A 22,513-nucleotide genomic window follows, 5' to 3' on the forward strand; every position below is an offset into this window, starting at 1 on the left:
GAGGCAGGGTGTGAGCTGGGATTTAGTGCCCAACTTCTTCAGCTAAAAAAGAACGTATCACTCATATGCTGCACAACAACAAAACACACCAGGGGTATGGTGGTAACCAACCATGGAAATAGGTATAGAATCACTTCTTAAAGCATCTCAATGACTTATCACTTCATAAGAACACTCGTGTATGATCATTCGTAATTAGATTAAAATTGAGTTCAGGAAATACAATAGTTAAATATTACAAAAAAAAAAAAATAAAACCACTGGGTGGTGTGATACAGTAGTTAAGGAGCCACCTACAATGCCAACATCCTATATCAAAATGCCAGTTTGAGTCCTGGCTACTCCATTTCTGATCCAGCACCCTACTAATGTGCCTGGGAATGGAGCAGAACATGACGCTAGTGCTTGGGCCTCTGGCCATGTAGAGATCTAAATGAAATTTCTGGCTTGTTGTTTCAACCTAGCTATTTGGAGAGTAAACCAGCAGATGTAACAGCTCTTTTTCTCTTTCTCTTTGTCTCTTCCTCTTTTTCTGTTGCTATGCTGTGAAAAAAAAAAAAAAAGCATAGAATGATTGGAGTGTTTGATATAGCAGTTAAGTTGTCATGTGGGGGATGCCTATAGCACATATAGCAGTGCCTGGTTAGAGTTGTGGTTCCTTGGCTGCTGATAGAATTTCCTACTAATGTGCATAGTGAGAGGTAGCGGGTGATGGTTCAAGTGCTTGAATCCCTGTTACCCGAGGTGAGAGACCCAGATGGAGTCCCAGGTTCCTGATTTTAGCCTGGCCCAAGCCTAGCCCAACCCTTCTGTTTCAGGCATTTGAGCAGTAAACCAGTGGATGAAAACTCTCTCTCTCTCTCTCTCTCTCTCTCTCCCTCCCTCTCTCTGCTTTTCAAATAAAAAAAAACCACAAAATTGGAATAAATAATATTTTTAAAGAAGAGTAAAATGCAGTATAGTGGCCAGGGAAAGTTACTTAAAGGAGACAATGTTTAAAAAGGACTGACAAACCACATTTGTCCAATCTTACTTCACAATTCATTACATGGCTTTCAGCTTTATTTAACTTTTTCACTTTTTCTTCTTTCTTGGTTTAAACTAAGAATATTTTTAAGTTCCAGATTCACAAGATAACCTATTTGTTTAATTTAGACAGGAAGATTCTACTTATTATTTTACTTACTTCTCATATGTCTGCTTCCCCCCCATCTCGCCCCAGGTATCATTTGATTTAAAAAATTTTTCTTCTCTTGAATCTGGAAAAGAAAGTCAAGGATGTCCCATCTGCCCCCATTTTTCCTTAGGATTCTGGCAGGAGCCCTGGTTTACAGGAGCACCCTCTACCTCTGGCAATATTTTGCACTTCTTACTTCCCTCATTAATGTGCTAGAAGTGTAGCTGATTAGCTCTGTGGCCCCTTAATTAAAGACAATTAAAAGTTGCTAGGTTACCATGGGGATGACTGATTACCCTGTGGAGTTCACATTTGAAAAGATGAGCCCTCAAAGTCCTCCTGCATGAGAAACAAGAGCTTAGCTCTGGGCTCCTTGTGTTCCTTCCCACGGCAGTAGGGACTTACCTAAGCATTTATTAGGGTAGATCCTGCAGGTCCCTTTTCTAATAGAGTCATACCACAGTAAGATTTCTCTAGTGTCTCTTTATCCCCTAGTCTCTGCTTAATTCTGCTATCACAGAATAAAGAAAACGAAAAAAGCTAGTTAAACTAGTTAGGCAAGTAAGCCCAGCTATCTAAGCAAATATCCTTGCAGTCTGTTCCATGCCCTAGATTAGAGATGTATACTTCAAGCTTGTCCCCTGACTTCTTGCTCCTAGTTTCTTTTTCTTCTTTTAAAAATGTACATGTACTGGCCGGCGCCGCGGCTCACTAGGCTAATCCTCCACCTTGCAGCGCTGGCACACCGGGTTCTAGTCCCGGTCAGGGCTCCAGATTCTGTCCAGGTTGCCCCTCTTCCAGGCCAGCTCTCTGCTGTGGCCAGGGAGTGCAGTGGAGGATGGCCCAAGTCCTTGGGCCTTGCACCCCATGGGAGACCAGGAGAAGTACCTGGCTCCTGCCATCGGACCAGCACAGTGCGCCAGCCACAGTGCGCTGGCGTCAGTGGCCATTGGAGGGTGAACCAACGGCAAAGGAAGACCTTTCTCTCTGTCGCTCTCTCTCACTGTCCACTCTGCCTGTCAAAAAAAAAATAAAATAAAAGAGAGAAGGAGATACACACACACACACACAGACGCACAGAGTTCCCATCTACTGTTTCATTACCCAAATCCAGCCAAGGCTGGACGATCCTAAAACCAGGAACTGGGAGCCCAACCCTAGTCTCCCACCTATGTGGACAGGAAGGGAGCTGGTGAATGAGGAGGAGCTGAAAGGCTGTCAGCTGTCCTTATGCCCAAGACAGCCGTGCTTAAAATCCCATCCTCTTCTGTGCCAATACAGCGTGGCTGCAGGCTCCACACGCCCATTCCCCATCATCCACCTGAACATCACTTTCTGTCATGTGTAAGATTCCATAATGATTAAGTAAGAGGCAGCCCCATGTGGAGATGCCGTGACACCTTCCTGGAGATCATTACAGGTGCTAAAGCTTGCACCCAAACTCTGCACAACTTGAATACTTAATTAGTGCATGGCTCCCTACCTTACATTCCCAAATTCAATGGGGGTAGCTGGCATTATATCTTTATGGAGAGAGGTTGCCTGCCTTCGTGTCTGAATGTGGACTACCCCTTTAAAGAAATCTTCCTTCAGTGCACCTGTCTTTGTCTCTGCTTTGAATTCTTCCCTTGCACTAATACAAGAATTTGGAACAAACTCACAGAGACCCCATTTCCCAAAACACCATATTGGTGGCAAGCACCAACTAAGTGAACTATGACCTGCTGCCCCCCAGGATGAGCATTCTTAGCAGGAAGCTAGAATCCGTAATAGGGCTAGATCTCAAACTCAGGCACATCGGCATGGCATGTGGGCATCTCAAACAGTGGAGTCTTAAACACCAGGCCAAAGTCCATCCCCAACCTGTCTTTTATTAGTGAATGTAAACTGTCTCTGATTCTTTGTGCAGCCCTGAGTTAATAAAGGCAGGCACAACTATTTCCAGACTGCTGTTTCTACCTTTGGTCTAGTTATTTTTGCATAAATAGCTCACTGAACTTTAATAATTGGCCACAAAAAGCAAAAGATGGAGAAATAAAAAAATTCAATACTTTCACTTCCTCTTCTTTAGAATACCAGGAACTAACTCCATTCTTTTCTCTAGTTCCTCTATTACAAAATGATTTCCCTTTAGTTTGTTTAGTGAGCACTTTAATCCGATACCAGATCCCACCTGCTTCAAATTTTCCATGGAACAGAATCTCTTTAAAATGTTCTTTTTTGAAAATATGTTACTGTTAACCCTATGAATCAGTAATACATACAACAGAGCCTCAATTCCTATAGGAAATTAATGGCTTCACTCTTCCAATGGCATGTGACAATCTGAGTGTTCTACTCAGTAGCTGGATCTGTCTGAGGAATGACTACCCTCTTCTACAGTCTGGTTCCCATTTACTCCTAGTACATGAAATTTCTGGAAAGGAAATCATACCAAATCGGGGTCAGTTCCTAAAGGTTTAGCCTTCATTAAATTACTTCTCTTACTTTAAAAGACAAATAGAGGTCCTAGGAACTTCTCCTGGGTCTATTTATGAAACAGGCACTTCTTCATTTATATTACAGACTTGGGTCCCTCACTGTTTTCAGTGGATTCTATCCTCAGAAGTTCCATGTAGGTGTCTATTATGACAATGGAGGTCTGGATCATTAAATGATCACAATGTCTCCATTGTTATAATACTTGTCTTCAACTTGCAGCATTACTAGTCCCGTGTGAATGACAGACAAGTAAGTCTTTCCAGAGACTCTTGGACCTGATGTTGGGAGCAGAGGATGAACAATATACTTAATGAAAGAGCTCATACTATCTAAGGGGAAATATTTCATTTGGTAAATTAAACTGCAGAATAAAACATTTTTAATAAACCTTACCCTTGGCACTGGTTATTGCGGTTTCTTTTGCTCTTGCTCTTGTTCTCTCTCCTTTTCCTTTTTGATTAGAATTTTAGGATTTCTACTTAATCCCAATCACTCCTACCATCTAAAATGCCTGGTTTCAAAGAATAAGAATGGTAACTTACAAATGTTTTCAAACCAAGAGAATTAAAAAAAAGATGTACTCAATTTATTCCTTCCATTTCTTCCTATTCTTCCTACTATTCTGTTATTCACAAAAACACATTGCATTTGGGTTCTAAAAAATTGTGATTATTATTACTGTGAGCTTCTCAAATGCACTCTGCATGTAACACTCCAGCAAGCCATGATTGATTTGCTGCCTTAAAAATAAAATAATCTTAATCATTTTTAAACTCAATAAGCAGAAACTAATTTCAAGAGCCTGCTTTGTATGTGTTAGATGTGGAGCGTGGCACTTAGTGTTTTCCTCAGATAATGGAAGCATAATAGGTGTGAAAGGCTGACAATTTGGACTTTGTGGGTGGCCAGGAAAGGGTCACTCCTGGGGCCACCTGTCCTTTGTTCATGTGCAGCACAGCCATGTTTCAAGTAGTCCTGGGGTAAGGTTCCCTCGCACTGTGCTCTCAGCAGGATGCTAGCCTGACCTGTAGAGACCACCTCCGAGAGTGTGTGTAGTTCACTTTCCAGGACCAGCTCTGTCCTTGATCTCTGTTCTGTGACTGACATCAAGGTGACCAATTAGTGGGCACTGTGATGGTGTTTTCTGTGATGTTGTAAGGGCACAGAGGTCACAGGCGATTCAAGCCCAGCTAAATCCCAGGAGGCTGCAAAAAGCCATGCTTCTGAAGTCTGACTTCAGCACAGCATCCCACAAATGAAGGTATGGCTCCTTTTTTGAACTTGACCAGGAGCATGTTCACTGAGCATGTGCCTGAAATGCAGCTGCTACAGCAATTTTGAATAGCAAAGACATTTCCTGATTGCCAAAACCCTGCTTTACCCTGTGAACCAGGTAAATCAGGTCATTCTCAAGGGGAGATGAAGGTAGGATGACAAGAAGGAAAAAATAGCTTTCATGGTTTTGGGATTTAGGGGGCTAAATTGTACAGCAAGTAAGTAACTACATATCAAAGTTCTCTTTCTACGTCTCTTCTCCACTTAATAAGTTGTCAATATTTATTTTACATCAGAGTAATAGTCATAGGATATTATTTTTTGTCTCATTAGAACTTGCAAGAGCTTTGCCATCCTAACAACTTTGTGAGCTGAGGATATTAATTGTCTTCAAATATCTGAGGGAGCAAATCAAGACTTCTAGAAGCTCCCAGTCTTTTCTTTCCTATTCATTTAAGTCCTTTGCTCTATTTAGTGGTCAACAGCACAGGACCAGTATGGTGAGCTCAAGTGGAGGAGTTGAATGATCCCCTAATGAAGAGGCCAAGTGTCTCAGTACTGGCAGAGCAGGCATCCCTGGGAGAGTCAGTTTGGAACAGGAGGCAGCTCTGATGAACAGAGCCTGGCCTATGAAAGATCAGAGACTATCAGCAGAGTACAAGTCAAAATACTGCCCAAGAGTGTCTTTTTATCCTTCAGGTAGACCAGTTCTGTGGTCTCATTTGTACTGTTGGGATGTAGTTCTGTTAGGATTGCTAGATTTAACAGGTAAAAGTATAGGCTATTAGTTATGTTCAAATTTCAAATAAAAATTATATTATTTCATCAAGTTTCTCTAAAATATTGCATATGAATAATATGTGTGCACATCTATATATTTGTGTATATATATATGTATATATATATATATATACTTTTTAAATTTAGCTTGGTTTCTTGTATTTTCTCTGTCACCCTTACATTTTGGGTTCAGAGATCCAAGCTAAGGCAGAAACAGAAATGGAATTGGAAATGTTCTAACACCAACTAGTAAAATTAACTAAAATTCAACCTCAAATGGAGAAAAGATGCCAATGATCTAGATAAGTAGAGATGGAAATTTCCCACTCTGCTTTCAATGACATGATATTTTATCTCCCCCTTAGTCTGCTTATTCTCTGTGAAAATTTTGCAGGAAAATGCAACTGAACCATTACTACATGAGAGTCCCTTGTCTTAGTGAGTGGTCAGAGATGGTTACCAGCATCAGTCCTGTTCCTGTTTACTTCATCTCTTCCTTTGGTGTCCAGAAACCTCATAGTTCCTTTTGGTTCCCACCTGCTCCCAATGCATTTGGGGCATTCCTCTCCTCATGACCTCACACACAGAGATTTGAAGTCTGTTCTGTGCCCATTATCTTCTCAGTTTCCTACAAAGCTACTGAAGCAAATTCTTTGGACTAGGCCATGCTGTCTTCATGTGAGCACACACAAACAGGGCCCTTCAGGGCCTCATCTTCATTTAATGGGTAAAGTGTGACTCTCTAGTAGCTACTGAGAAGATATTCTCAGAATGAGAAGCCTCTCAGTGTTTCTTAACTCGTGCTCTATTGGACCCTGCTTGATAATAGGGAATGGGAAATGGGAAAATCTCTGGGCTCTGGGGTTACATTGAGAATAACTTATAAACAACAGTCTGTGGTCCCCTAAAGACTTATCCTGTCCCTTTGACCTGTTTCGTGAGCTTTGAACTCATACAGTTCATAAAATTGTGAAGCTGCCTTCCTAATAGGGAGTTTTAGCTATCCTGATGACAATATTCCAAATCATGGCCTTCAGTCCAAAAGAAAAAAAAAAAACTCACAGCTTTATACCCCTAAGCAACACACAAGAATCTAGTTATAATATAAACATAGCTCCATGATTTTCAAATGAGAAAGATTATAAAATGTGCAAATGCCAAATGTCATTATAATCACAGAGTTAGTCTTTCTAAAGAAGCTCATAATTTTTCAGACATTTACAACAGCTCTCTCTGCCCCTATGGAGATGAATTATAATCAGATGCAACCACAGGCCATTGTCCCTGAGCCAAACTCAAAGACAGCCTCCATTAAAAAATACCAACATTATTCTTTTGTCTTTATTTTGTGTAGTGATTGTATCTGTGAAGCGAGATTCCAGATCAAAGCATTGCCTAATTCTGTGAGGCTAGGATGCTATTCCATGTTAATCTAAGTACATATTGGCACTCTGCTTGATATTTGTGTGGACAAAGGAATGCTAGTCATTTACAGCTGAAAGCACTGTTTATGCTTTCTCTTCTCTCTACATTCCTTTCTAATTTACTCTTTCTGAATTCTTCCAATCTTCTTCTGTCCTCAGTGCTCCCTTTATTTTTTCTTTCTTCTCTCTCCACTCTTCCTGTCTATGAAGTGCCTTGACCCTCATTGGTAATGGCAAGGGATTAGTCCTGAACTGACAACAGAATTGCCAGTGAGCATTTTCAGTGCTCTGTTTTATTTTCATTCTGAATTGTTTGGGTTAGATTTCAAACAGTATTTACAAAACAGGAGAAAACGAGCCCATTAATCTCCTTTGCTTTTTCATTCTAGCTTGCTGTATTTCCTCGTTTTTTTTTTTTTCCTTCTTAGAAATAGACTTTATTACCAATAAAATTAACCTGATCAACTTGCATTAACTAGAATCTCAAAATGTGTGGGGTCCAATTATTATCCCTATTCCTGTTATGTGACCACTTTGGCATCTGCCATTTAGGTGAGAACCCTTGTCAATCTGAGAGAACTCAGGATAAGCAGGATAGTAGTCTGATAGTGGGATTTTATCCTGGCTGCTCTTGTCCACATGTTTCTGTGGCTTTGTGTTTCGCTCCCCTGCTTGTTACTTGATCTCTTTCACTAATTCAAATATGTCATTTCTGTACCACCAGTTTTCTCCTGTTACTGCATCATTCTCATTAATTTCAAGACATATTATGGGGCCGGCGCCGCGGCTCACTAGGCTAATCCTCCGCCTAGCGGCGCCGGCACACCGGGTTCTAGTCCCGGTCGGGGCGCCGGATTCTGTCCCGGTTGCCCCTCTTCCAGGCCAGCTCTCTGCTGTGGCCAGGGAGTGCAGTGGAGGATGGCCCAGGTGCTTGGGCCCTGCACCCCATGGGAGACCAGGAAAAGCACCTGGCTCCTGGCTCCTGCCATCGGATCAGCGCGGTGCGCCGGCCGCGGCGGCCATTGGAGGGTGAACCAATGGCAAAAGGAAGACCTTTCTCTCTGTCTCTCTCTCTCACTGTCCACTCTGCCTGTCAAAAAAAAAAAAAAAAAAAAGACATATTATGGGCTGGCACTGTGGCATAGCAGGTAAAGCCGCCACCTGCAGTGCCGGCATCCCATATGGGTGCCAGTTCAAGAGTGGCTGCTCCACTTCTGATCCAGCACTCTGCTTTGGCCTGGGAAAGCAGTAGAAGATGGCTCAAGTCCTTGGGCCCCTGCACCCACGTGGGAGACCCGGAAGAAGCTCCTGGCTCCTGGCTTCGGATCAGTGTAGCTCCGGGCCGTTGTGGCCATCTGGGGAGCAAACGAGGGGATGGAAGACCTATCTCTCTCTCTGCCTCTCCTTCTCTCTCTGTGAAAATCTGAATTTCAAATAAATACATAAAACTTAAAAAAGACATATTATAATAATGAAAGTAACAAAAATAGCAATAATAAAAAGCTTCCTATGAAACTACACCTCGCTCTAGTTTTGGTTCCATTTCTCTCATTCATTTTGGAGGAAAGCTTTTCCAAATACTGTCTGTTTTCCTGCTTTCGTGTCTTTTATGCACAGGTGCTTTCTGCCATTTTCAGCAGTTAATCATCCCTTACACACCCAAAGTTGTTCTTCTCAAGTCTCCCACTGACTTGTTAAATCTAATGGTCAATTGTTACACCATTGTGTGTTTACAGAAATGCATAAGGAGCAGAAGGCAGAAAGAAGGCTTGATTAAACAATAATGAGTCAGTACTGGAGGGTAGAAGTAAGCTGATGACCCAAATCCTAGCCTTGCTCCTGTCCCCATCAACAGAGAACTGAAACCAGGGCTGCAGGATTACAAAAAGGAACATCCAGGATCTAAAAGAGCAATCTTTAAATGAAATCACCATGCACATGATAGATATAAATATGGAACATTGGCACTGGAAGTGTTTTATGTTCGTGGTTGTTAAATACAGTTGCTGAAGCACTGGTGGAACTGAGGATTGAGGAATATTGATTATCTGCCTAGAGTAATTTTCTAATTGTTCTATCTATGGTTTGTCAATATAGCACATATGACCTATCTTCTTAACTAAAATCGATTTAATAGCATGTAAACCCATTTCTTGCAGATCAGATATTGATACTTGGATAACATGCTGCCTTCAGGGGTCCTAGGTTGTGAGGTGTATTTGCCCCACAGGGAGAGTCCTGGACTGCTATACTGCATAATGTTTCCTCTGTGTTTCACCTTTCTCGTCCCCTCTCTTATGTGGTGGTCACTTCCTGTTATCAAAGTTCCTCCTGCTTCTATTCTGTTATGAACTGAGAAAATTTTAAAAAGGTGAAATTGTGTCTAAAATCAGAGGATCTGAGTAAAGATCATGCGTCTTAGTCTGTTTTGTGCTGCAACAACAACATACAGACTAGAAAACTATACAACAGAAATTTCTTTCTCATAATTCTGGAAGCCAGGAAGTCCAAGACCGTGGTATCAGCGAACTCAGTTATCCAGTGAGGGAGTCTGATGTCTAATTCCAAGATGACACCTCACCTTCTGAAGTGAAGGAATGCAGTGTCCTCGTATGGCAGAATACAGTAGGACAAAGGGACAAACTCACTCCAGCAACCTCTTACGCCATTCATGAAGACAGAGCCCTTAGATAATCACTTCCTAGAGGCCTCACCTTCCAATACTATTGCACTGGCGATTATGTTTCAACATAAATTTTAGGAAATACATTCAAACCCCAACATCATTCATAAGAATTATACAATTTTTTTGAATATTTGAGACCTTTAGCTTTTCTAATCTGCCTAAGAAGGAGTTCACCCCCTAACTCATGTACGGCGTGTGTAGTTTCATGCCCTTGTTTTCATGTCCCACTCAATATTGTAAAACTGACTAGAGATCCAAGATTTAGAAGGGAATCCCATCCCATCTATTAATTTCCCCCGAGTCCTCCAACCCAGATTAATCTCTCATCCTCTCAGGTACTATTGCTTTATGTGTACAAAATGTATTGGCACTTAGTTTAGGCCTCCTTATATCTTTATTTTTCTCTAAGTTTATACCATTTCCACAAGTGATTTATGGGCTCCTTGAGGTCAGAAACAGTTTCATCTCATTTTGCTCTATTTTATTTGTTTTAGGTATTTATATCACCTTGTTCCAAAAAGGATATAAAGTGACTAAAAAATTACTCAAAATTCCTCAAAATAAAGGCATAAAGAATGAGAAATTAAGAAGATAGAAAATTATGGTGTCACTGGCTAATGCCTTGAGCAGCTCAAAACTTTTTCATGACTCATTTCTATTTCAAAACACTAAAATTTCCAAAGCACCTGAAATCTTTCAGAGTTGTTTTTCAGTGGTATTTCAGGAAGAGACGCAATTCCCAGTCACCTTGAATAGGTCCAAACCTTACCTCAAGAGTGACACCTGTGCATATGGGCCAAGAAAGGTCCAAAAATCACATTTGTTTTAATGCCCTCCTCAACCTGTGTGTGCTCCTGCTTATACCCTTATTATACACTTATTATACACTTCTACATCAATCACAAAACTCCTCCTGAATATTCATTTCCTACCCCATGTAAGAGGCACCTACTTTCTCTCCCTCAAGGAATCACCACTGTGGAAATGATTTCCCATCTTCTCCTTATTCACTGCAAGTAAAAATTACTATTGGGGTAGTTGTTTATCATAGGGGTTAAGATGCTGCCTGGGATGTCTGAACCTCATACTGAAGTGCCTGAGTCCTGGCTCCATTTCTATTCCATCTTCTTGATGTGCACTTGAGAGGTGAAACATGATGGCTCAAGTAATTTCATCCCTGCCACCCACGTGGGAGACCTGGATTGAGTTCTGTGCTCCTGGTTTCCCCTTAGCTCAGTGTTGACAGTAACAATCATTTAGGTTGTACACTAGTGGTTGAAAGATTTTTGTCTCTCTGGCTCTCTTTCTCTGTCTCTTTACTTTTCAAATAAATAAGATAAATAAGTAAATAAATAATTTTAAAAAATTACTTTTTATGACAATTCGTTCTGGTGAAGGTCTTGATTTCTACTCAACAAGACACTAAGTCAGTTTGATTAGCTAACAGTCATAGAAATAATTCAAAGGCGAGATTAATACATACAGTGTTGTTGTGAAGTCATCTACACTGCTTTAGATAGGTTACTATGTCTCTCACCTTTTTAATAGCTAACCCAAGATTCATTAAGAACCAGGTACTTGATTTATTGTAGGTTTAACATAGATAAATGCATAAACAAATAAGTAAAAAGTCTAATTATTCAGGGCATGCCTGTGATTTTTCATTTTCTGGAAAAATATCACCAGATCTTCATAAGCCTGACGCTGTGTCAAGTAGTGAAGGAAGTTTTTATAAATATCTCCACATTAAATATCAGCCCAAGAGTTTCATCCAACTATTTCGTATGATGTCCCTCAGATCAGGCTGAGGCACGTGATCAAGAATCAGGTTACCTACATTGTTCTGGTCACATTAACTCAGGCTATTAAAATAAATAGTATTCAAAAGGAAAGCAAGCTGCTGAATGTCCCTCAAAGAAGCCAGCACCCAAATTGAACAGACACATATACCCACGCGGAGAATGTTCATTTTAGATTAGTTGATGCTTTTATTTCTCTCTGGGAGTAAATGGGACATTTCTAATGAGGGCTCATCATTTTGCCAGCCAGACTACGCACAGATGATATGAGCCGCTAACCACCAGGGACAATGTTCGCCCAGATGTGACTCTATCTTATGCTACAAAGCATTGTAAATGTCAAACCCCTGGTTGGTATGCAATTCTCCATTCACCATACACAAAGCTTGCTGGAGAACAAAAGGTGCCAGATAGGGATGTGTAAATCATTATAATGGGACCAACAGATCAACAACATCACCCCTTAGAAATAGAATGGCCTGAGGTCACGCTTCTTAGATCACCAGTCCCTTTTCAAAATGTCCTTTTTTGTTTGTCCTGTTTTTCAAGAGGCACCACAGGCTTTTTGTAATTAAAGTCGTATTGATTTTGTATTTTTAAAAAAGGATTATAAAAAGACTAGCGTGAACCAGAACAAAGGCAGATAATGGATGGTAAACATGAGGAAAGATAACAGTCCAGAAATGTGCTCATAATAATTCTCATATACCTGCCCCCCCAAAGTTGATTCAGATCCTGCTTTGTTTCAAAAGCTATCTTATGTACCAGTGGTTTTCAACAGAGATCCTAGCCAGTGACTTACAGTGATTACAGCAATTATGACTTAGTCTTTCTATTTCAAAATCTTTAATTCATCATAAGTGAAATGTTTGAGGATTGCAAATACAGTAGTGGAAGCGAAGGGCATGATGATAAAATTACTCTTTTAGAACTTCAGGACATTCCTGTGTTCTGGTACTGCTGCCCACCCGCGGAATGGGCAGGCTGACATATCCTCAAGAGGCACATGGAGGTAATTGATGGAACAAGGACAGAAGCCTCAATCATTTTAAGTTCTTGTTACCCCTGCCTTCTTTCAAGAGACCAGCTAAGTCTCACACCATGTAGTGTTCCTCATGCCACCCCTGCATTCTTCCCCAGGTTTGGAAACCAGTGGGGCAAACTTGAAAGACCTGTATGGAGGAATTCGCTTCCCTCTGTTTCTTCCTACCCCCACTCCCATCCCAGCCCACCTAAAATCTAAAAAAACCAGCCCCTGGGGTCAGGGCCCTCTGCCGCATGTTCAGTCTATGTTCAGACACACCAGTGGTTTTCACCCACATATGTGGATTTTCCTTTTCGCCGCATGTTCAGTCTATGAACACACCAGTGGTTTTCACCCACATATGTGGATTTTCTTTTTTTTTCTGAATAAATTCGGTCTGGCTGCGAATGAATACCTTGCCTCCTCTCTCTTCTGCGCCCTTTTTTTCTTATATTTGATGCCCCATGCGAAGCGGTACCAATCTGCACCCTTTTCCTTACAGTAACCATTAACTGTGCTATAACATTAACAAAGATAATCAGGAACATCAAAGAGAACAGTTGATCACTTCTGAAGCTCTGTTATCTCAGTGTCTAGTCCAACTCTTCAGTCCCTTTGAGGGCATTAATGCAAACACCCCGAGTCTCCAGTCTCTTGAATCTGTGAAAAGAAAGTCATCACAGTAGTTGAATCAGAAACTTGTCGAACTCCAGACCCCTGAAAATATCTCCTGAATTACACCTACAGGTCTTCTAAGGATATTTCACTGCTCTTCTCAGTCTGCTATTATACTATGTGGCCTCTGCTACATCCCTTAATACCTTTCTTATTTCATGTCACCCAACATCTATATTCTGTCTGAAAAAAAGCTGAGGAAGCCTTAGCCCTACCCTGACTACTAAGTCTAATCCAGACAGTGCCATGTCTGGGATGGTGGGGATACCTCCTGCCACTGCTAAAGCTACTAAAGTGTACAGTTCTCTGTCTGGGCTGACTTCCAAGAGAATGAGGCTATTGCCCTCTCTGCCACACTTCATCAACATTTCTCATCTTGACCTCCACAGGACTGCTGGTTCCTCATGTGAAATCAGTAACTTTACTGGCTACCCTCAGGCATCAGGTTGTGGAACTGAACCAAGGACAGAACTCACACTGTCTTCTCTGTTTTTCTCTCCCCACCTGCTCCTGCTCACTCCCCAGGGACACATGCACAAATTCCCTCCTGTTTTAGTCAAAATCTAAAGTCTTTTGTAAATCAATTCAGATAAATGAATTGCTGTTATTTGACTCTCAGTTTGTGTAGGAGATTGAAACTAAAGAGAAAATGAGATGTTAGATCAGTAATGCTTTCCACATAGCTATTGTTGCCTACTGGCTAAAATGCATAATGGAACTTTGAGTAAGACAGTAAGATAGATACTTGAGATAGCTAATGGAAGTGACTGATATGATGCTTTTGAAGATTATAGCGGAAAACTTTAGCACTTTGAGGCAGGAAGCCTGTGGTCTTTTTGGATACATACTCTGCTACTTGTTGCACATATGCTTTGCTATTATTTATGGAAGATTAGAAAATATATTTAATTTTCTGATATTCACCTAAAATTAGTGTAACCTAAACTTGACTCTGTACTTGAGTGATAAAGTTTAGTTTAAAGCAGACAGCATCTCTATACATTGCAACCTAGCTTGATGTGTTAAACAAATTGTAACCTAAGACTTTATCCTTATTAACCAATCAAATGAGTCTCAGCCAATCATAGTCATTGAGTTTCAGCCATTCACAAGTTGCCAACTGATCAGACCACGTTCATATAAGATAAATGCGTCATCATATCATGCCCATAAAAGGTAAATGTTGATAGTAGCCAATCACATTTCTCTATGTCTCTTCATTTTCTCTGGCTGCAGACATAACCTCTCTTTGTGGGTGGGGCATTCTAAATCATCTTCATCTGTAATACTGCTTAGTTCTAGAACTTGTTCGCCACTCAAGTAAAATCTGAACATAATTTTTTTTATGTTCAATGTACACCTTATACACATTACCTCAAGGAAATTTCATATAATATGTTATTGATTTTATGCATTAAATAGTTTAATTGTGTGAAATTTTCCATTTGTGGCATTGTGCTGGTGATCAACATGTTTCAGAATTTGGAGCATCACTAATTTGGGCTTTTCTAATCAATGACAATCAATATAAACTCCTTAAGTCACTTCTAGCTCTCTGGTTCCAGGAGAATGAACTGTTATGCTGTTTCTTTGGTTTCACACACTGATGTGTTTTCTGGTTATACTTTCGAGTCACTGCTAGGTCCTAAAGTGAAAGTTCATAGGCAATCACTACATCAGTATTTAAGGATTATCTGTTTCAGACAAATTCTTATGATTACAATATGAAAAATCTAAAGGCTCTTAAGAGAAGGTCTTTTTTGTAAGTAATTTTAAGAGAAAAAAGAACCATGGTAACAAATGAAGTCAGTCTTTGACTCTTGGGGCTCAATGGGATGCAGTAATCATCTATGCTTTGGTTTGACATGGCAGGAAACATTGTGAGATTGAAATGGGATGAGGTAGGGCCATTGTGGAGGAAAGTCAGTGGGCAAATGTAGGGCCAACGTGGAGGAAAGTCAGTGGGCAAATGTATTGATTAAAAAAAAAAAAGAATTGATAGAGCAAGGTGGTGATGGTGGTGATGTTTTAACTGCAGGTGCTTTTTAGGAGGAGGAAGTGCAGCAGGGTGGAGGCAGTCATGGAATTCCAAGGGAAGACATTTGGAGCTCATCCCATTCACCCTAAGGAGCAATGAGAGATTTTGGCTTTCATAGGAAACTGAACAACTGTATTCTCGAGATAAAGATTTCCCTGTGAAGATTGAATGTTGATTCCATATTAACCTTTAAAATCTCAGGTGAAGCTGAGAAAATCTGACTTAGAAAAATAAAGGAATGACATCACCAGATTTTTTAAAACATCCAAGGCTGCTGTTGGAAAAAGCTCATGGGGGGCCTATGCTTGGGCAGGAAGAAATGAAGAAACAAACATGAAAATAAACTACATTTGGTTTGTGCCTTGAAGCCATTGGCATTAATTAAGATTCGATGGCTTCCAAACAATTATGACATAATTAAAGTAAGATTCTTTCTACAGTAAAACGATAAGAAATGACTTTTAGAAACCATGGGAACCATTAAAACGGCACATCAGTATCAAAATGAGCAATATTTACTAGTATTAGCACTATTAAAATGCCTTTTGAAGACAAACTTGAGCAATTATTACTCAGAAAAACTCACATTTGGAGATATAGAGCAGTGATAATTAAATCCCACAGTCTATATATCTCTCTTTTTTGTGTTTGACAGAACGGTCTTTAAGAGAATCTATTTTAATGGCATTGAATTAGCAAGAAATTCAAACAGAGAAAGGGCACTTAGCAGGAGGTTGGTATTCAAGGAGACACAGCCCTCATTATTATTATTGTTATTTTTATTATTATTCTTACTCTTTTGGAGGTGCTAAAGCTCCATTTGTGAGATTGGTACATGCACAGATAAGTTCAGTCTCTGGTTCATAAACTTTCTCTAATGGGTGTAGCACACCCTTAATTAAAATGGACAATGCACAACTTAGCTGGATGATTATGCAGGTCTAATAGATGGAGCACTTGAGACTTGGGTCACTGGCTTGGATCAAACGGCAAGCCTGTGGCCAGCTGATCAAAAGCATCTTGTAAAACAAAGTCAGTCCTTTGAATGAATTTTGAGGAATTGAATGCTGGACATACAAAAACATCACTCCAATTAAAGATGTCTTGACAGAGGCTAGGGATGGCTTATTTTCCTGCTAATATATATGAGTTTTGACACACGTGCAGGATGTATATAGGGGTGATCAGGAGTAATTAGGGTGAAAAATAAAATAGAGACAGTGAGGAACAAATATCTTCTCTTGGTTGGACCATAGGATTAAATCATAGTGGCCCTCAGGAGAGATTAATGAAGAAATAACAAGGTACTTTCAATACACTTGTAGCCCCCAACCACATCCCCAGGATATTTTTTATTTATTTATTTTGACAGATAGAGTTAGACAGTGAGAGAGATAAAGGTCTTCCTTCCATTGGTTTACCCCCCCAAATGGCCGCTATGGCCGGAGCTACGCTGATCTGAGGCCAGAAGCCAGGTGCTTCCTCCTGGTCTCCCACGCGGGTGCAGGGGCCCAAGCACTTGGGCCATCCTCCACTGCCTTCCTGGGCCACAGCAGAGAGCTGGACTGGAAGAGGAGCAACCGGGACTAGAACCCGGCGCCCATATGGGATGCTGGAGCCGCAGGTGGAAGATTAATCAAGTGAGCCACGCGCCGGCCCTCCCAGGATATTTTTTAAAGTCCATGATGGGACTATTTCTGAATGAGGAGGTGAATTTCCTTACAAAATATTATTGTCCCCCAAAAGATGTGAACAACATAGGATTTGACCAGGACAGATAAGAGGCCAAAATCAAATCTGGCTATTTTTCTTTAAAAATGTAGATGGAAAAGATAAGGTGATACACCTGTTACTCCAGTTGCTCATTTGTGAAGTTTATGTACTGAAATTCTTCTGATTTTTCATTTTGTTTTCATCTGAATTAGCTGGTTCAAATTGTTGTACATGCAATTATCCTCTCTGTTATGCCATGCAAATGAGAAAGGAAGCCCATTGCTAGAGTCATTTCTTTAGTTTTGAAGAAAAATAAATTTTCCAAGTCATTCATGGGTCTCAAAGCTATAACTCTGCTAGATTTTGGGTATGTGATTTGTCTTATTTAACATTGCCAACTGTTGTCCAAAAGGTCATAGGATTCTAGAGAAAACAGTGTTAGATTTCAAAAGGAAAGAATCCAAGCAAAGAAGGGGTTACAGCTGATCCTCCACTCAGGAGAGATCCTCGGGAAGACAGGGGTCTGGGGTGCAAGTGGTGGGTTTGTTATGATCACTGAGTGTTAAAAAATAATTCATAGTTGATGTCATGAATGTCTGTAGTTAGCCTGTGGAGGCAGAAGGCAGGCCCAGTGGGCAGTTTGTGTGGAGGCCTTAGTGAGCAGGTTTTTTTTTTTTTTTTTTTTTTTTTGTATTTGCAAGCTATCTAGGACCTTCTGAATTCAGGCCACAGCATATCTGGCTCTATAGGAACAGAAGCATTTTATAACTGAGGTATTACTGATGCTGATGGTGAGGTGACAGAAACTTATTCCTTGGTCTTTAATTTCTAGAAAAAGGGCGTTCATATGAAAGAAATTGAGAACAATGAAGATTTTAGGAGATGCCTTTACCTAGTGCAAGGAGCCAGTCCTTCACCTGACATCACTGCTCACCCTTCTACTCCTTCATATTATCTCATCTGTTGTCTTACTTGCTTTTAGTTTTACCTTTTCCAGTGCCTAGAATGCCTTCTTTCCTATACTGTGCTGGTCCATTTCACTCTCTTTGGAAATCTTATATTTTTTTACATTCCTATAGTACTTGGAAACCATATACTGCAATGAATTGTTTAGTCACACACTCACCTGGTTTTCTGTCCAGTTTTTTTTGTATCTGGTAGTCTTGTCTCTCTACTGAGATTAAAATCTCACATATGGTTATACTTCCCTGTGGTACCACATCATGTTGGGCATACAACACTTAGAACCGATAGAATGCTACTAAATAAATACTTTTTCAGAATGATTGCAAATAGAGCATACTAACAAGGTGTTGCTAAGGTATGCCATAAGAGACAACCCCCAAATTTCTTCAGCTTAATGGAATAGTTAATTTTTCACTTACCAATGTTTCCCACAACACTTATTCTCTCCTGAGCAGTTACTCTTCATGTAACAGCTCCGATTTGCACCGTCTCATGGTCATAGAGGCAGGAAAGAGAATTGCTCAGAAGAAAAGTATTTAAATATTTCTACTGTTTCTGCTTATATTTCATTGGTTAAGAAGAGTCACTGTGTGGAGACAAACCCAAGAATTTGTAACCTCTGATGGCTCAGGAGGAGAATCAGAAACACTGATATGGAGCTCTAGTATTCATATTTGCAAGAACTCGAACAGAGGAGAAAATACTAGATTCTATTAGCAGTGCAAAAACCCAGAAAAGTTGATGAAAATATGACACAGAAGTATTCAGAGGCAAAACCAGATATCATCTGATTTCAATAAACATAGCTGAGGAATAATGTTTTCAGTATAAATGCTTGATTTATATTTTTAAAAAGAAAACTCAAACCAATCATTTCATGGAGGGAGAATCAGAAATGGGAGGGAGGACATATCAAGGATAAGAATAAAAAACTAATAAACACATTAACCGATGAAATAAGTGTGACATTTGATAAAAGCATGATGTTGTAAATTAAATTCATGGAATAAGAAAGCTGTATGTGAAAAAGCAAAGGAAAAAAATGGCTAATTAGATGGCGACATGGACTTGGGGATGAGCGGCATCTGACAAGGAAAGATAAGCAAACACCTTGAATTATTGAGTGTATACAAATCAGCACGTCGCCACTCATTCCTGTCAAGGTTACCAGCAGCCAGACAAAGAGATGAATGACACACACCTTCATTATTTAGGCCAATTCTGCACTCTGGCTGGAGGTGATTGGGTTGCCCAGATAAACCATTTAATGTTTATCCCCAAGCAATGGGTCAGATAGCAATTTATCTCATTTGTTCTCTAAAGGAAGTTTAAAAAGAGAGCAAGAGGAAGAGGGAGGGAGAGACTATGCAATTGCCAGCTTTGTTATCCAAGCATCTGAACTCTAAGTCAAATTGATCTCTGACCATTTGCTTGATTGAACTGTGGTTCACCCTTAGCACATATTAAATGTTAAAGACACTTTTATATATTTAGATTCAGTGAGAAAGAATAGCTAAACCTGGGGGGAGTGTCTCTTGGAGAGCAATAAACCATTCTACTCAGTGGTTTTGACACAATATAGCATCCCTGGGATAGCTTAGATATAGACTATTAAAGACAGAAATGTGCATCCCCAGGAAACAAAACTCACAAAGCAATTAATCTGAATACACAGAGTATTTGTATAATCAAGTCAGTCATGGATGATGCTGCTTATTTGGGTCACCAAATAGTGGAATAAAATTTAACACATTTTTAGGATATTTCAAAACATTCAGAATTCTGGGACCATTTAGGCTAAGCATCCCAATTATTGCCTATATCCTCTATGCCTCCCCTTTTAACTATAGGTTAGCTTCCACTATAGGAAGTGAATTTACCTAATATTTTTGACTGTCTGATAAAATTATCCCCTTCAGAATTTTTATCTACCTCGGCCTCCAACCATAATTTTTTTTTTATAACTTTGGGTACAAATCATAATTCCCTATGCATTTGAGAGAGGTTTGTTACTGGTTGTTTTAAAGTCTAGCTGTTTCTCAATTCACTGAACAAAACTGATTGCTAAGAATCAGGTTTTCTTCTTGTTTGAGCCTTAATCCCAACATGGCATCTAACAGAGTGCCTTCCATGTCACAAAGAGTCCACATTGTGGTCACTGGAATGCACTGAAAAGTTAAGCAAACCCATTGTGCATGAAGCCATATGCTTATGCCATGCCATGTACATACCAGCCCTGAACCCCTTTCTCCCCACAAGACTGATTACTTCCTGCTTCCAAAGACAGCTCTAGCACCAGTTTTGGGCCCATTACTGAAGTACAGCCTCTAGAGGTGTAAATAAAAAATCTCAGCAATTCCTCTGTAGAGTGATTGGGTAAAATAAAAATATTGTCTGCCACAAGAGGTAAAATTCTTTTTTTCCCTAGCAAGTGGTTAGTGTAATGTTAATGCCCAAGAAAATAAAACAAATAGTTACACTTCTTCAGCAACACACTAACTGATAACATACAGAGATCAATGTTCCAGAACTTTCAAAAGGCATTGATATAATTGTGGACACTTCCTCTATAGGAAGGGACACTGTATTTATAGTATCAGTGATATTCACCCGAAGAACTGTAACTAGCCAGCTATACCTGCCTTAGGGGGTTGGATCCCCTATACTTGCCATATGGTTCAGCTCCATTGTCACTGGCGACATGGATCCAGCCATCTTCAGACACATGGTAGAGGCTAACAGCACCTTCTGAGTAGGCATTTCTGTAGGTAACTTGGTACATGGTTTGGTGGGCCAGACTGTAAGTGTGCACCACTTCTAGATCATAAACTAGCCCCCATCCTTGATCCCATAGACATACACAGAGCCAAGCCCTACTGAGAAGGTGGCTCCCAAGATCCAGTTTCCTTCATTGAAGGCCAGGGTGGTGGTTCCATGAAGCATGCTGATTCGTGGCTCCTCTGGGATTCCCCTCCCTGGCAGGGTCAGGCTCAGTCCATCACTAGGACTCCCCAGACCCAGATCCAGCAGATCTGTATGACCCCACGAGTCTGAAATACCCACACTGGTTCACAGTTGTGGGCTCTCCAACATGCTGGCCAACGCATGTCTAGAGGTAAATTTTTTTTTTTTAAAGATTTGTTTATTTACTTGAAAGGCAAGGTTATAAAGAGGCAGAGGCTGAAAGAAAGAGAGAGAGTAGGAGAGAGAGAAAGAAAGAGAGATAAAGCGGTTTTCCCTCTGCAAATGGCCATTAATGGCCAGAGCTGAGCTGATCTGAGACCAGGAGCCAGGAGCTTCTTCCAGGTCTCCCACGCAGTGCAGGGGCCCAAATATTTGCACCATATTCCACTGCTTTTCCCAGACCATAGCAGAGAGCTGAATCAGAAGTGGAGCAGCCAGGACTTGAACCAGTGCACATATGGGATGCTAGCGCTGCAGGCAGTGGCTTTATCTGCCACACCACAGCTCTGGCAGATAAAATTTTGAAGCAACAAAATATGTGGTTCGCATCATATTATGGCCATTACAGAAGATTACACAAAAATCTGAGATCTACGCAAACTGAACAGGAAACTGGAATTCTTGCTAGTGAAACTTCCAATTAGAAATCTGATCTCAGAAACTTCTCAATTTGATGCAATCCTAATAGTTAATTTTGGCTTTGACTGCCTGTGTTTCCGGGGTCCTTTCCAAGAAGTCTTTGCTGGTGCCTACATCTTACAGGGTTTCTCCAATGTTCTCTAATAATTTGATGGTGTCAGGTCATAGATTTAGATCTTTAATCCATGTTGAGTGGGTTTTTGTGTAAGGTGTAAGGTAAGGGTCTCGCTTCATGCTTCTGCATGTGGAAATCCAGTTTTCCCAGCACCATTTGTTGAATAGACTGTCCTTGCTCCAGGAATTGGTTTTAGATCTTTGATCAAATATAAGTTGGCTGTAGATGTTTGGATTAATTTCTGGTATGTCTATTCTGTTCCATTGGTCTATCCATCTGTTTCTGTACCAGTACCATGCTGTTTTGATAACAACTGCCCTGTAGTATGTCCTGAAATCTGGTATTGTGATGCCTCCAGCTTTGTTTTTGCTGTACAAGATTGCTTTAGCTATTCGAGGTCTCCTGTGTCTCCATATGAATTTCAGCATCATTTTTTCCTGACCTGAGAAGAATGTCTTTGGTATTTTGATTGGTATCTCATTGAATCTATAAATTGCTTTTGGGAGAATGGACATTTTGATGATATTGATTCTTCCAATCCATGAGCATGGAAGATTTTTCTATTTTTTGGTATCCTCTTCTATTTCTTTCTTTAAGATTTTGTAATTCTCATTGTAGAGATCTTTAATGTCCTTGCTTAAGTTTATTCCAAGGTATTTGATTGTTTTTTGTAGCTATTGTGAATGGGATTGATCTTAGAAGTTCTTCCTCAGCCGTGGCATTGCCTGTGTATAAAAAAGCTGTTGATTTTTTTTAT

This window comes from Oryctolagus cuniculus, chromosome 10 (assembly GCF_051225735.1).
Source record: "Oryctolagus cuniculus isolate XC-2025 breed Fujian yellow rabbit chromosome 10, ASM5122573v1, whole genome shotgun sequence".
NCBI lineage: Eukaryota > Metazoa > Chordata > Mammalia > Lagomorpha > Leporidae > Oryctolagus > Oryctolagus cuniculus.